At 49.9% G+C, this 17,030-nt stretch overlaps 1 protein-coding gene across 1 annotated transcript in view; it reads right to left on the bottom strand.

Annotated features, from left to right (window-relative positions):
• Nucleotides 1–17,030, bottom strand: part of FRAS1 (Fraser extracellular matrix complex subunit 1) — a 1,618,415-nt gene that overhangs the window by 582,071 nt on the left and 1,019,314 nt on the right. The gene's annotated exons all lie outside the window — the stretch shown is intronic.

The raw sequence follows: 17,030 nt of genomic DNA, 5'->3' as shown, positions 1-17,030 counted from the left end.
ACCCAACCTAACTCAAAGGAGGGGGATTGTTCAAGGTACCATGCGCACTTTTCGACAGACACCAAATAGAAGTGGTTCCATACACTATTATTCACAAAATATAATATTCATCAAGGAAAGGCAAAGAGAAAAACAGAGAGAAACAGAATGTAGCAAGTAAGAATCCCTTTTAAATAGGGATTGTTTTAGAGTCAGTAGAAAAGTCCTTCCTGAATGAAAAACAGCAAACTGGCAAGTAACTGTTTTAGATTTAAGCAGACAAGTTCTCAGAGACCAAGGGGTACCAGTATGGAGAATAGGGGCGGTCTTTGCTAGGGGAAGGGGGTGGGATTACCTCAGTGCCAAAGTGCACCCAAAGAGCAGTTCCGGGATGACCATTGCAAGAAAACCCTCAAGAGTCGGTGGAAATGGAGAAGAGGACCAGGGATGAAGAAAGAAATACAGAAAATGTCTGCCAGTAGCACTGCAGGGTCAGGAGAGCAATAACCTGGGAACAGGTAAGCAGTTCCGCAGGATGCAGATGGCGTTTTCCAGAGGCAGTTGCTGTGCATGTTGTACAGCGACCACAAAGGCTCCAGCAATAGCACACTGAGGCAGAAGGGTCCTCCAGACCCTTGAGAAGGGTGAATATTTGAGGTTAGATGATGCAAACAGGAGAGGTGGCTGCAGTCAGTGGTTGTTGGAAATGCAGAGCTCCCACATCGCCCTCAGGCACATGATCCAGCTGCAGAAGATGAGGGCAGCTTGGAAAGACCACAAGAAGAGAAGAGAGTGAAGAGAATCTGGAGAAGGCACACCAGAGAGGAGCCTGACATAGAAGACGGGCCAGGAAGTCAAGCAGTGCGGTCACAGGAATGGAGGCAGCACAACCTTTGGAGAAGGTTTAAGTTAGATACCTGTAACTATTGTTCTCCAGCATGAGTCTGGCATGGATTCACTTGCTCATGAGTATTCCCCATCGTCAGGCTGGGAATCCTCGGTAAAAGAAAAAACAGTTTCATTTTTGCTTGAAAACTGTATTTCTCTAGCATGGGGTCAGGCATGGATTCACATGCTCAGGAATAACGATTACACAGCAGTACATATACACAACCACAACAGGTGGCAAGGCTCAACAGAAGCAATAAACACTCGCCCCTGCAACAGACTCACCTCAACTGAACTGGTGGTGTTGAACCGATTGGCCGACTCTGGACTCCTCCCTGGAATCCCTTTTGACACAGTAGAACCTTGTGAAGGAGTGTGTGGACCTCCACGTAGCAGCCCTTACAGATGTTGAGCATGGGTACACCAGAGAAAAACGCTGTCGATGCTGCAATGGCACTGGTGAAGTGGGCTCCCGGCCGGCTCGGCAGCAGCCTGCTAGCCAGTTGATGACAGTGCATGATGCACCCGGAGAGCCAACTGGATATGGAAGCCTTCGACAAGGCCTTTCTGTGATTCACAGGTCCAAAATTGAGGAACAGCTGAAAAGTCTTCCAAAAGCTCTTTGTGCATGCCATATAAAACTTCAAGGCACGAGCAACATCCAGCGAATGCAAGGCACTCTCCGTGGCGACGACGAATTCGGGAAGAAGGCAGGCAACACCAAAGGCTTGTTGAGGTGGAACTCCGACGGCACCTTTGGCATAAAGGTGCGGTGTGTATGCAAACCACCATTGAAGCGTGGAAGTACAAGTACGGCTGCTTGCACGACAGGGCCTGGATCTCCCCGACCCGCCTGGCCGAGGTGATCGCCACGAGGAAAGCCGTCTTCCACGATAGAAACGTGAGCGGGGCCTGATGCATCGGCTCAAAGGGCTCCTCCATAATCTTAATCAAAAATGCATTGAGTTCCCAAGCCGGCGCAGGAGCCTTCACTGGGGGAAAAGTCCTGAATAGTCCCTTAAGGAACTCCTTGACAAGTCTGTGCGACGACAGGGGAGGCCTATCCGGTGCCTTGGTGTAACGGGATATGCCGGCCAGCTGCACCTTGATAGAGGCAAGAGCCAGTCCAGCCTTGGCCAAGGAAAGCAGGTATGGTAGGACATCAACCTTGAAGAGGCTCTGGCCTTGGCCAGGATGTCCTTAGACTCCGCAGGTAAAGAATAATGTCCAAACTCTAGGGATGCAGGAGCCAGCCCCTGAGGTTCAGCGACGTTGGGTCGTGAAGCAGAATTGCCCTCCCTCTCTCTAGAGAAGGTCCGGAAGTAGAGGCAGCCTGATGGACAAAGCCGCTGACAGACATAGCAGGTCTGGATACCAGATTTGCTGCGTCCACGCCGGAGCGCCGAGCATCATCCTGCAGTGCCACTGTCTGAGTCTGTTGGTCACTCCTAGCAGGAGTGTGAACTTTCTGCCAAGGGAACGAGAATGCATTTCCCATGCTCCTCGGCTGCAGGAACCTTCTGGTGAATGTCTGACACTTGGAATTCGTCGCCGTTGCGAAAAGGTTGATTGGGGGTTGACCCCATTTGTGGAATAGAAGATCCACCTGGTGCTGGCGACGCTCCCACTCGTGGCAATAACGTAGCTCGTTGCTGAGCAAGTCTGCAATGGTGCTCTTGGTGCCCTTCAGATGAAAAGGGTTGAGAAACATGTCCTGATGAATGGCCCAGTGCCATAGATCCTGGGCCCCACTGGAGAGCACCAGAGAGCGCGTCCTGCCCTGCTTCTAGATGTAGAACATGGTGGTGGTGTTGTCCATGAAGATCCTCACCACCTTGCTCCTCAGTGATGGCAGGAAGGACTTGAGGACCCAGAAGATGGCCCGGAGCTCCAGGACGTTGATGTGAAGTGTCTTTTCTTCTGGCAACCAGAGGTCTCTGGCACGCAACTGTCCGGTGTGAACTCCCCAACCTTCCAGAGAAGCGGCTGTGGTGACTGTCTCCTGGTAAAGCGCCACTTGGAATGGGGCCCCTTGCGTGAGATGAGAGCGCACTCACCACCACTGCATTTCTCATTGGAACTCCTCGTTGAGGTCGATCTTGTCCGTCCAGGACCCCGGGACTTGCAGCCACCTCGCATCCAGAAACTCCTGGAGAGGACTCACTGTAGTCTGCAAAGAAGGACGAGGTTGATGCAGGAAGACATCATGCCCAATAGCGACTCGACTGCCCTCACAGTAGCCGACTGGGGTGACGACAGGCGCTGCACCTTCCCTAGGATGGCTACCATCCTCTCTTCCAAGGAAGACGCCAGCAAAATCACTGTGTTGAGTCAGGCTCCCAGAAACAGAGCGCTCTGCGATGGCTCCAAGCAGGACTTTGGATAATTTATGGAGAATCCCAGATCCGTCAGCAAACACACGGTCCTTGCCGTGTGCTGGCTCACCAGAGAATGGAAGCGGGATTGCACTAGCCAATAGTCCAGGTAAGAGTAGACATGGATGCCCTTGAGACGAAGATGCGCCACCACCGAAGCCAAGCACTTCGTGAAGACCCCTCTGGGCCGATTTCAGGCTGTAGGGAAGTGCCTTGAACTGATATTGTCGCCCCTGGAACACGGACCGCAGGAACTTGTGGTGCTTATGATGGATGCGGACGTGGAAGTAGGTTTCCTCCAGGTCCAGGGAGGCCAGGAAGTCGCCTTCCTCCAGTTGGCCGAGCAGGTGCTGCAACATGATTATTCTCAACTTCCGGGACTTCAATGACTTGTTGAGGTGTTGAAGGTCCAGAATCGGCCTCCACCCGCCTGTCTTCTTTCACACCAGAAAGTATCTGGAGTACACCACAGACCGCTGGAGGTGCTGGGGCACGGGTTCTAGTTTCCCCTTTTTTAAAATGGCGTGGACCTCCTCCAGCAACTGAGCCACGTGTTCTTCTTGTCGAGCCACAAGTACAAGGACAAGTACAAGTACAAGGACACCTGCTTTGGAACTCCAAAGTGTGCCCCCGTCAGAGAGCATCCAGCACCCATCTATCGGTGGTGATGGAAACCCACACTCTCGCCAGCTGGCCTCCCGCTGGCGTGCCCAAGTGGGGGCCTGAGTCCATGGTCGGTTTAGGCCTGTTTCAGTGTCAGGGCCCTACCTTGCGGGTGGTGCCGAGGCTGTCCTCTGCCGCTGCATGCCCACGAGCGACCTCTGTACGCCTCTTGCAATGTGGAGCAAGAAGGCTGCCAATAAGGGGTGGTGCAGCCCTTGGAGGACCTGCTGGGTTTTCCCCTTGAGGACCAAAAGGACGACAACCGACTTTGCTGCAGGGTACGGTGAGAAACCAGAAGGTTTCCCACCCACTAGTCCCCAGGGATCTGTCATCCAGGTGGCCAGGACATGGCCATCGCTTTTGGATCGAGTGGGACACCGGATGGTGGGACGGGGTATCCCCTCCCTGTAACACCTTTACCCCATCCTACCAGGTAGGATATTTAGGAACTCTACCCTCCACCCCTTTACAACAAACAAATTCTCACTAACAGCCCGCTCTAAGGGAAAACAGACTAGTACAGCTCGTAGCTGTGTACCGGACATGTCCCAATACTATGGTCAGACGAGGTCAGGCAATTATTGACAATCCATTACACTTCCCCACACGGATAAAAGGTGAGAGAACACTCTGAGCAATGCAAAGCACACGACAAAACAGGAAAGAACAAGTTACTTCTTACCTGGTAACGTTCTTTCGACGGGATGTTCCTCTGACGTATTCCTTATCTTTGATAATACGTTTCCAGCTTGCCGGCCTCGGAAATTTTTTCTGTAGAGGGCGCTGCGCGTCGACGTCCGCCGAGTCGATGTCCCTCGACGGCCACTGTATCGGCGCCGACGTCATCATGCACATAAATAGCCACGCGCTGAGTCTGTTGCTCAGTTCCATTTTGTAGCATAAGAAAAGTCATGCCTGAATTGGTTATTGACCTTGAAGGAGCGTAAGCTGCAACCACAAGGGAAGTATCACTGCGGGGATGGTTGGGAGGGGTGATAAGGAATACGTCGGAGGAACATCCCGTCGAAAGAACGTTACCAGGTAAGAAGTAACTTGTTCTTCGAAGGGATTGTGTCCTCCGACGTATTCCTTATCTTTGATAGACTCCCATAGCAGTGGCATGTAATTGGAGGTGGGAGTGAGAATGTTATGTATCCCTTTAGGGATGGACAGAATGTAATACGGCCTTGCCAAATCTGGTCTCTTGAGCAGTGGAGGAATCCAGATTGTAAAATTTTGTGAATGTATGCGCGGACGACCATGTGGCAACCGCACATATGTCCCGGACCGGTACCCCTCTTTGGAGAGCCGAAGAGGCTGGGATACCCCTTGTTGAATGAGCCCTGAGATTTTGGGGTGGCTCTTTCCCTGCCAGTCTGTAACATTCCAGGATGGCCAAAATAATCCACCTGGAGATGGTTTGTTTTGTTATGGGTAGTCCCAACTTGTGACCTGAGTATCCTACAAACAGTTGGTCTGCTTGCCTGATCCTAGCCATTCTGCTGATGTAAAAGCTGAGAGCTCGCCTTGGGTCCAGCCTATGTAGCCTTTCCTCCTCTTTCCCCGGATGGGGAGGAGGGTAGAACGAAGTTAAGGTAATTTTCTGAGTAATATGAAATTCAGAAACCACCTTTGGGAGGAAATTAGGCTTCACCTGTAGGACAACTTTGTCCTTGTGGAAGATTGTATGTGGGGGTTTACAGGAGAGAGCTTGTAGCTCGCTCACCCTCCTAGCAGATGTTAATACTACCAATAGGACAGTTTTAAGCGTGAGAAATCTCGACGCGCAAGAGTGAAGTGGTTCGAATGGAGTGCCCATTAGGAAGTTTAAGACTAAATTTAAGTCCCATAAGGGAACCTGGAATGGTTTTGGAGGGTAAACATTAGTTAGTCCCTTGAGAAATTGTACCACTAGAGGAAGTTTGAAATACGATGGTTCCTCTGCAGTGCGCTTGAAGATAGAAAGCGCTGCGAGATAGCCTTTTACAGTGCCAACTTGAAGGCCTGAGTTTGCCAAGTAGAGTAGAAACGATAACACCATTGGTGTACCACATGAAAAAGGGTTGATATTCTCTTCCCTACACCAGCTGCAAAATTTGTTCCAACGGCAGCGGTATAAAGACTTTGTTGCCGGTCTTCTGGCAGAAAGCAACACCTCCATGACGTCATCAGGGAGATCCCAATCCTTGTACCTCACCCTTTCAGAAGCCAAGCGTGAAGGTTGAGGGTTCTGGTGTCTGGATGGAGAACCTAACCTCCCTTCTGCGAGAGAAGATTCTCCTTGAGTGGAAGACGGATTGGAGGACAGATGGACATATCTAGAAGGTCAGGGTACCACGTTCTCCTGGCCCAATCCGGGGCAATTAGGATCATGGTTTTCTGGAATCTTCTCAACCTCCTGATCATTTGAGGAATAACAGGGACTGGTGGGAACGCGTAAAGGAGTGGAAACTCCCAGTCCACTACGAACGCATCTCCTAGAGCTCCTCTCGGGGGAAATTCCCTTGAACAGAACAGATCGCACTTTCTGTTGGTGCTTGTGGCGAACAGATCCACCTGAGGGGTTCCCCAAAGGGTGAAGATCTCTTGAAGGACTTCCTGAGCTAGCTCCCACTCGTGGGAGACTGTGCTCTGCCTGCTCAGAGCGTCCGCTGTCAAGTTCTTCTCTCCGGACTGCCGATAGAGAGATTCCTTCTTGGATTGCCCAAAACCAGAGCTGCATCGCCTCTCTGCACAGTAGCAGTGATCCTACGCCTCCTCTTTTGTTGAGGTAGTGCATGGCCACCGTGTTGTCCGTCATTATCAGGACATTTCTCCCCTGTACTGATGGCAGGAAAGCTTTCAGCGCTAGTCTGATCGCTCTCAGCTCTAATAGGTTGATGTGTAGTCTGGACTCAGATGGAGACCAACGACCGCTGATGGTCAAGTCGTTGGCATGGGCTCCCCACCCCGTGAGTGAGGCATCTGTGACTACTGTTATCTCTGGCCATGGTTGCCAAAACAGTTCTCCTTTCAAGATGTTCTCTGGATAGGCCCACCATTGAAGGTTGCGGGCTACCTTGTCCGGAATCCGGAGGAGATCTGTCATTCTCCCTGAGAATTGCGACCACTGACTTCTCAGTGCCCACTGAAGAGATCTCATTCTCAGGCAAGCCTCTGGCACAAGGAAGATGCAGGATGCCATGAGGCCTAGCAACCTCAAAAAGTCGAAGGCTGGGAGACGTTGGGCATTTTGAAACTTGGTGACCATCTGTAGAATATCTTGAGCCCTTACCTCTGGTGGCGAGGCTTTTCCCAGGGAAGTGTCCAGGACCGCTCCAATGAACTGGAGTCTCTGTGATGGTATCATCTGTGACTTCTTTAAATTGAGGGAGAATCCCAGTCTGTGAAGGAAGTGGCAGACATAATCTAGCTGGGCCTGGGCCTGTTCCGAGGATACAGCCCTGATCAGCCACGTGGATCCCTTCCCTCTTTAGACTCGCCGCCACTACCGACATCAGCTTGGTGAAGACCCTTGGGGCGGAGGTCAGCCCAAATGGCAGAACTCGAAATTGATAATGAGAGTCGCCAATTGCAAACCTCAGGTATTTCCTGTGTTTGAGATGGATTGGCACATGGAAATAAGCATCCTGAAGGTCCAGAGATACCAGCCAGTCCTGGAGCTGGAGGGCCTGAAGGATCAGAGAGAGTTACCATCTTGAACTTGTCCTTCCTGAGGAACTTGTTCAATTCTCGTAAGTCCAGGATGGGTCTCAATCCTCCGTCCTTCTTTGGTATGAGAAAGTAGGGGGGAGTACCAGCCCTTGTTCCTGTCCGCTACAGGTACCGGCTCTATGGCACCTTTCTCTAGCAGGTCTATAATTTCCTGCAAGAAGAGCGGATCTGGAACTTTTAGAGAGCTGTTCCCCGGTGGATGACTCTGAGGAATGTGTAGAAAGGGTAGGCAGTAACCTTGAGCAACTGTCTCCAATGCCCAAGCATCTGACGTTATAGCCTGCCATTCCGTCAGATGGTGAGTTAACCTGCCCCCTACAGGTGTATTGTGTGGGAAGGCCTCAGAGTGGTTTGGGGGCAGCTGATGCAGATGCCGAGGGTAAAGAGGCACCTGCTGCTGCTGCGGTCTTAGTAATTTTGACCCGTCCACCTCGGGTGGATCTCCTTTGGCCTCTTTGAGCCGGCTGTCCTCTGCCTTTCCCGAATGCGGAATAATAGCGAAAGGACTTTCCTCTCCCAGAGGTTCCTGAGGGGCGAAAAGGAGTTTGGCGGATAGCAGCTCCTAAAGATTTTGCCGCTGCTTTAGAAATCTGTAACTTTTCCAGACTGTCATCAGCCTTTTTCCCGAATAATGAAGAGCCGTCGAAGGGCATATTCAAAAGTCTGGCCTATACATCTGGAGCAAAGCCCGAGTTTCGCAACCACGCATGCCTGCGGATTGTTGTACTTGCCGCCATGGCCCTGCTGATACTGTCAGCGGAATCAATGCCAGTTTGAAGTGATTCGCACATGGCATCTTTGCCATCTTTAATAATGTTAAGGAAGGCTTCCTTTTCCTCTCCTTCGGGTATGCAGTCAGCCGCTGATGAAGCACACTCCCATAGTGTGTGACTGAACCTGGCGAGCGTACAGGTGGCGTTGATAGACTTCAACGCCATACTACAGGCAGAGAAGACTTTCTTCGTCATAGAGTCGTACCTCTTGTCATCTCTATCCTGTGGGACAGTAGGGTAAGCAGTCCTACTGCTAGATGAAGTTGCCGCTTGAACCACCAGGCTCTCTGGGGTCGGGTGTTTTGATAAGTATTCTGGGTCAGCAGCCGCTACCCTATACTTGGCTGACAATCTTTTATTGACCGCAGGGATAACTTCAGGAGTTTCCCAATTAGATGCAATTTTCCTTTGTAAGGCTGCATGGAAGGGGACCACCGGGTCCTCCTGTGGGCCTTTGTCTAATATATCTGTTATGTCATCCTGTTGAAAAACAGGTGAAGGCGCAGACCAACCCATAAATTCAATAATTCTTGCCATCAGGGTTCTATAGGGTGTTTCGGCATGTTCCCCTGGGTCTGGCTTAACAAATTCCACTTCTGGGGAAGTGTCCAGCCCACTTGCCTCATGTAGTGACTCCTGTAGGTCCTTCAGCCTTCTTTCCTCAGAGGTGAAATTCTCTGAAATAGGCAGTGTGGTCCTTGTAAACCGAATGTTTCCTGGTCAGAATCTTCCCCCTATTCATAAATTGAAGATAGTCTACGGTACTGTGACCTCTGAAATGGTGTAAAACCCATCTCTAAGGCAGAAGGAGCCAAACTTGTCGTTATTGGGCGAGAAAACGTCGATGTCGTCGACGCCGATGTAACAGGCTTCGAAGGTGCTGAGAACGGCGTCGAAAAAACTGGAAGGGGTCTCGAAGAACTCGAGAGGATCGGGATCCTAGTCGAGGGCATCGACGACGGTCTCCGCGTCGTGCCGGAGGCCCTTGGAATCACCGTTGGCTGTGGAGTGGCCTTGGTCCTCTCTTTCATCAGCGTCGACATCGGCGTCGTCGATGGCGTCGAGTCGATTGACCGATGCGTCGAGGAACCCTTCGACAACGGCGTTGATGGCGCTGATACGTGCGTCGAAGGAATCTTCGACGACGGCGTCGAAGATGGTGCCTTCTTACCCGATGGCTCATGGCGCTCTCGGGTGGAATGTTTCGCCGGGTGCTGCGACTCGCGGCATTTTGATTTTTTGGGTTTTTCACCCAGGGTATCACCCTCAGCTGTCTTCGAGGGGGTCGAGGTCGCGTTCTCGAAGACGCTTAACATTTTCTTTCTGAATTCCTCCCACTCAGCTTGAGAACTGCGTTTAGTGGGACAGGAGACCCTTTCTGGGGACACAGAAGATGAGGAAGGGGACCTTCGACGTCTCTTTTTTGAGTGTCTTGATCTCGACGAATGGTGGGAGCTACTTCGAGATCTAGAATGGGAATGTTTTCGACGGCGAGGAGACGAATGCCTCGACTCAGCCGACGAAACTTTCGAGGAGGTTTTGACTGACTTGCCTCTTTCGAGCTTCCCCTTGCGCTCCTTCAAGGCTTTCGCCGTCATGGACATGCAGCCCTCACACTCCGAACAATGGTGCTCGGATCCCAAGCACCACAAGCAGATCCTGTGTGGATCCGTTATCGACATTTTTTTACCACAGTCTTGACATTTCTTGAAGCCTGATCGCGGCGTCGTCGGTTCCGATGAAGAAGCCATCGAGAACGATAAGGTATATTCGAGTAGATATAGTTAGTTATCCTGACTGAACTGAGCAACGACGTTACGAGGCCCCACGAAGCGCGGAAAAACGGAACTGAGCAACGGTCGCAGCGCACGGCTATTTATGAGCATGACGACGTCGGCGCCGATACGGTGGACGTCGAGGGACATCGACTCGCGAATGTCGACGCGCAGCGCCCTCTACAGAAAAAATTTCCGAGGCCAGCAAGCTGGAAACGTATTATCAAAGATAAGAAATACATCGGAGGACACAATCCCTTCGAACAGCAATTTCTCGACGGCAGCTGAGCAAAAGAGGAAAGGTGGCAAAACCGAAGAGGATCACAGGGAGGGAAATTGTCCTTGAGCTTTTCAACAAGGAACCATTACTTACCCGAAACCTCGAGAGAAAGCGTTCGACCAGGAAACCAAGCTAAAGAATCCTGCATTGCATGTCAGAGACACCCAGGGCCCTTCTGCGTAAAAATAAACAAGACGGCAAGAATCACCAGCCACCGTGGTTCCGTCCTTGGCTCCAAAAAACAAAGCGGCTTCAGTGAAATCAACACAGTCGGTAGTTAGGGAAAATGATACAAGGCAGGTCTGTTTTGAAGCCAAGGTTGCAAGTAGCAACATAGTATGGTAAGCACTGTAATGAACATTGTTAAAATGTGTGTTAAGAGATGCGAGTGAAGTTAAACTGCTGAGTGATTGAACTTTAAAGCAAGCTACAATACCTTTGACTGAGTGGTCCAGCACCGTGTGGGTGCTCCATCGAAGGTCTCCAGCTGAGAAGTAATAACAGTAGATAAATTTAGTCCGAGCCTGGTGGAGGGAGACCAATTGAAAGAGAACGAATAAATGTGAATCGAAGTGGTCCTACGACGGGTCAAGCAAAATCCAGGGCACAGTCGAAAGTCTTCGATTTTGTTGAAATACAGAAAGTTTGGAAAAGTATGTGAATTTGGTCTGAGCCCGGCAGAGGGCGACCAATTGAAGGTTTTGTGTTAAAGTGAGTCTGAGCCCGGCGCAGGGGGACCCGGATAGAACAGTAATTCAACCGAGAAGTTGTATAAGTGAAAATTCTAAGAAGGAACTGTACTCTTTTGTCGTGTTGCATCAGGCACTCTGAAATAAGAGACTTTGAATGACAAAGAGAATTTGGCACAGAAGGTCCTGAAGTTGAAGTCTTGAACTGCATCCTCGTGCTAGAGAAGCCAGGGAGCGTGCTAAGCTTGAGTGTCCCGCCTTGTCCGATGCTGAAAACATGTAGAAGGGAAGCCAATGGCTTGAATATCCTGACATATCATTTCTTGAACACTTTTCTTTTGCATAACATTGTTTCCCACACAGTTTGTATTTAGAAGGATTGGCAATACGTTTATTAGTATACGCCCTTTTATTTTGACAAGACATCACTAGGACTGCGTTATTATTTGATGGTCGTAGCTTGCTCCGATCTTTAGATTTAGGATTAGATAGGCATTTTTCAAACCCAGTTGAAGTTCAATAAACACCCTTGAACTGTGATCCCTTGTGTCTGTCTTACTGTTTGATACAATGCATTCCTTACAGTACCCAGCAAATGTGCTGTCTCTGTGTCAGTCTTGATGATTTGGAGAGCCTCATCGACCGTGTTGCAAAACAGGTTTTCCCCATCGAATGGCATGTCCAACACCTTAGACTGAATGTCTGGCCTAAATATGGTGCCTTTCAACCATCCCTGTCAACGAAGAAACACTCAATTTCTCATCTGACAGAACCCAGTGTCCGCAATGTCCACCGCCACTGTGATGGCGTGGTCTGAGGCCACTTACCCCTCCTGGAACAGCTCAAGCACTTCTGCCTTCTTGTCGTCAGGTAGGAAGTCCAGAATAGGGCAAAGCTTATACCAGAGCTCCTGGTTGTAGCAGGACAAATTGGCCATGGCATTAACAGCCTTAATGGTGCTGGCAGCTGTATAGATAATCCTCTTCCCCATTTCGTCCAGCTTCTTCCCATCCTGGTCTGGGGTACCATGGAAGAGAACAAAGGGTTTGCAGAGTGTTTCCTGGCTGCGGCTGATGTGAGAAACCAGAGGGTGTCTCACCCAGTAGACGCCAGGGATCTCTCGCTCAGGTGGCCAGGGCACGGCCATTGCCTTTGGATCCAGACACTGGGGGTGGGGTCTTGGGGGAGTATGGGTGAGGCGACCAATGGCGAGACACAGTATTCCCCCTTTTCCTGTATCCCTGACCCCTCCTATTTCATAGAATTCTCCGATGCCCCCCCCCTTTTCACACAAACACTGGGCCGAGGAAGAGGGTGAATGAAAGTGACACGACTAACCCCAACACATCACATTGGACATGTTCCGCTAATCGGGTCAGGCAAAGTCAGGCCCTTGACTTTAATCACATACATCTGATACCCATTAGCTCTCCCCACACGGATATAAGGCGGAACATAGAGACACACTCTGAGCAAGGTGGAACACGAGAAGTAGCAGAACATCTGGGGTGAAGGCAAACCTACTGGAGCAGAGCGACCGATCGAGGGACGAGAGCCAGGGGTGAAGGAACCCAGGAGTTCCCTGCAAGAAGTTATTGCCTCCAAAGAATCGTAAGAGATACGTGGAGAAGGCCAAATTCCAGACAAGAAGACTGCATTGTGTTTCAAAGGAGCCTGCGACCCTTCTGCGTGAATGACAGAGTTAGGGAGGCGAGGCCAAGCCTGTGGTATTAACCTTGACTCGTGAATTAACAGGCAAAGACAGGAAAGTAATGCACAGTCGGTGAGTTGGCAAGCGACATGAAAGACTGGTGTGTGTTAGAAAAAGTATATTGCACAATTGAAGGCTGCACGCGTGTGGATGAGATGCAAAGAAAGGCAGAACAGTGGTAAACTTTAAAATTACTGATAACTGTGAAACCAGTGATACAGAGTAGCAGAGTGGTCCAGCGAAAGGAAGTAGCCCACTCGAAAGTTTCCGGGAAAGGTGACATTTTTTTATTAAAAAGCAACAAAGTGATTGAACTTTAAAGAGTGTGATGATCAAGAGTGACCCTGGCAAAAGAGGAAGTAGAGAATAAATATTGAACTCCTGTGCTTATGAGATTGAACTCCATAGACCATGAAGCACTGGGGCAAATAACACAAGAGTGCGAGTAGAAGGGAAAGTCGAAGTGGTCCTGCAGAGATCTATAGTAAAAGCCTTGCACATTCGAAAGTCTTCGACATCAGGAAAAGGTCTAAGCTCGACTGAGGGAGACCGGAAGTGAAGTGTGATAAGTTAGGAAAAGGAAACCCCCAACAAAGGTGAATAAAGCTTGGGGAAGGGAACCCCCGCAAGTGCTGTGAGTGAGAGGTCCAAGCCCGATCGAGGGAGGTCTACGTGAAATTTTGGTTGAACTGTGAATCCTTTTTGTTGAACTCTGAAAGGACTTTTGGAATGCTGAAAACGTGACTTTGACATGGGAAGGCCAGATGGGCCTCGATCCACGTTTTGAACTGCTTTGTTTTGGGAACCTGAGCCAGAGTGTGTCATCTTGACTATGGGGACCACCTTACTCTGTGCTTTCCAACGTGGGGAGGAGAGCTGACTCAGCCACTTTGCACACTTTTTTTTATAAGAGATAGGGTCTATATTAGGTGTTGATGTATAGGCCATTTTGATTTGACTGACTGACTAGGACTGTGTTTTCTTTGTTATTTGATGGTCGAGACTACTCCCATCTTAGCTATAAGGCATAGTAGGTGTTTTTCCAAATAATGAGAATTAAATAAAGATTTTACAAATTCTACCTTTTGTGTCAGTGTCATAGTTGTGATGCCATGCCTCCCTCAGAATGGACAGAGGTTTGTCTGCATTAAGCGAGTTCGACCCATGTGGCCTGGTTCAGGTCTATGGAGATCTCCAGAGATTTGTGTGGAGCCTGGGTGCATATGTTTGACTTCTGAAAGGGTAATTTCTGCCCCCCTTCCCTCCACTGTTGATAAAATGAGTATCATTTAGTTGGATAATAGTGACAAGTTTTATGTATTGTGTAATAGAGTTAGCCTGTAGTAACATCCTTCCCGTTGTGGGGTGCAAGTTCAAATGAGAGCTCATCAAGACGAGTGGGCCATGTGTGGTGTTATTGTCTCCCAGTTTGGCTTACTAGATGTGTCTGGTTTATATGACTTCAGAATGGTTAGAGTGGTGTGATGCGATGGGCAGGATGTGGGGTGGTGTGATACTGCATGATGTGATTGGCATAGTGTGATGCGTTGGAGTGTGGTTGGACATGCTGTGAGGCATAATGGGATGTGGTGCAATGTTATGTGGTGCAGTGTGATGTGTTGTGTGCGCTGTGTTGTGGTGTGGTGGGATACCATGTGTTGGGCTATGATCTGATGAGACATGGCGGGATATGATAGGACATGGCGGGATATGATGGGAAATGGTGGGATATGATGAGCCATGGCGGGATATGATGGGCCATGGCGGGATATGAGACATGGCGGGATATGATGGGACATGCAGTGATGAAACGTGGCATGAGGGGATGTGCTTTGCCTTTATGAGCTGGCATGTGATGTGCAGTGCAATGTTTGTACTAGAAGGCTGAAATTGCAGGAACAGGCATTTTGAAGCACAAGTTGAGATAGCCCAGGAGAGAGATGGTCGGTCTATCAAGTGATCCAGAGACACTGTCTAAGGCTCAGCAGTCATGGATCATCGCGCAGGGGTTGAGGCTGGTTGTTTCCACCAGTCCAAGGGTCGAACTATCAATGAGGGCCTTACTGAGATCAGGACAGAGGAGCAGGCTTTGCCAGGACTTGGCTGAAGGTGATGCTGGTCAGCTGCAACATTCATCCTCGGGTTGTCAGTGGGCAGCATTTTTTCATAGGGGTCTTGGCTTCAAGGAAGATCTGTCGAATGGCTGCAGTTCTCCTTTTATCCAAGGATTGGACTGAAAGCCTGCTCATGTCCACCAATGGGAAGGATATGCACCAATTAAACTGCCAGTGGCTATCTAATCATAGATAACTGTTCATACATTCTGCCCAGCAACAGACACCATGTGACCTGGATGTGAACAAAGACCAGACTGTCCCTGCCCCCCACATCCGGCCACACACACAGACCGCCACTTTGCATGGCAAAGCAGAAGCTTTCCCTAGGAAAGGGCATTCGGTATATGGCAGGCAAAACTTTTGTGGCATTGTCATTTTAGAGTATATGGTACTCTTTATGGCATTATTAGGTTAAATGCAAAAGTACAGAAGTAAAAAGTCAAAAGCATAGTAGAAAAATATTCTCTCCACCAGCGCATCTTGGACACATTGTATTTGTAAGCACAACGTTACAAACGAAAAAGTTATAATTATACAAAGTATCCTAAACACACTTCACTGTAAGGTGATGTGTGCAGCTTTAGAAAACCAAGATATCCACTAAGGGAGACATAGTCCCCCTGTACTGATAGTCGTATGGGCTCATCAGTTTCCTCATAAAAATGAGCACAAAGCAAGGGAAGTAAACCCTAAGGCTTTACCCACAGTAAGTCAGATCAGAAGTCAAATCAAAGCAAAAAGAAAGTGTGTCCTTTCAAAATCTATGGGAGGAAATCAGCAAAATGAAAATATTTCCTAACAGCAGGTGATAAGGTGGGACTGTTTTTGTAAGTTTGTAGCTGTGAATGTGAGAATGGATGTAAGAATGATTGTAGTAGGAAGACGGTGAGGAGAAGGATGTGGAGAGGGGTGCAGCGAGGGTAAGGACATATGTCAGGAGAGTGTGCAGGCATCAGAGAGCCAGATGGGAAGAGAGAGAGAAGGCTGGATGGTCTGAGAGAAGGTAGAGGGGGGAAAGGAGCAAGTAGAGTAGAGCCTGGGACAGAAGGAATAGTGAGATCAGGAAAATGAGAGAGACCAAGCCTGTGTGTGACAGAACGGACAATGGTGTCTGCTACCGGCACAAGAAAATCTCCATTCCTACTGAGAGAACCTGAGGAGTGTTAGGTTAGGGACACCTTAGAAGAACCATGGAGGGAGGCAGATAGGTAAGGCTTTGGTCTTTAGTGTCACGCCGCGCGCTCGCTCGCGGGCGTCACTTACCTTTCCTGGGGTCCCAGGTCCACGGCCGCAGCGGTCTCCTCCTTCATGGAAACTGTACCCGCGGTGGCGTCTCTCCTCACGCCGACCCGCGGTCCGGATGGGCTCCGTGGATGCCGCCATCTTGCGAGGATCTGCGCATGCGCGGATTGTCAGTATTCGACGTCCCGCGCATGCGCAGCATCGGAACATGCGTTCCAAGCCTCGCTTTCACCCCGGACCTTAAAAAGGCACCGCATACGCAGGGACAACGCGTCTCAATGCGGTTGTTACTGTGTATGCGCTGCTGGAGTCCTGGCGCTCGTGTCCCAGCCCTCCAGTTCCCTGTTCTGCCTTATTCTGCCTAGCCCTGCCTCATCTCCTTATTCCCTTCTTGCTCCTTGGTCCTCCTACCCTTTCTTCCCTGTATTGCTGGTCCCTTGCCTGTCCCTGTTTTAGGGTAGGGGAGGTCCTGTCTGGGTGCCTAGTTTCTTCTTATCTGCTAGGAAGTGGGGATTCCCCTGTCTGTACTGCCTTTCCTTGCAGTCTGTTCTCCTTTGCCTGTCTTGTGCCCTGCCGGTACCTGTGACTTACTGCCTTCTTGGAAGTTCCGGTGTTCAGCTCCGTTATCATCGGTGTCTTCATCAAGCCTTCTCAGCCAGTGGAAACACTGTCCCGATGTCACGCAAATTCTGAGAAGTGCCACCCGTGGCGTTGGGAGTTGGTTCAGTGCCGTCCTGTCTTGTATCGTCAGGAGGGGATTGGGCTAATTTCTCGCGCTACCCATTCATCGGCTATTGATACATCGACATACTGGCAACCTCAAC

The sequence above is a fragment of the Ambystoma mexicanum genome, chromosome 6p (assembly GCF_040938575.1).
Source record: "Ambystoma mexicanum isolate Mex_15411 chromosome 6p, UKY_AmexF1_1, whole genome shotgun sequence".
Taxonomy (NCBI): Eukaryota; Metazoa; Chordata; class Amphibia; order Caudata; family Ambystomatidae; genus Ambystoma; species Ambystoma mexicanum.
This window is presented reverse-complemented; position numbering and strand designations above follow the sequence as displayed.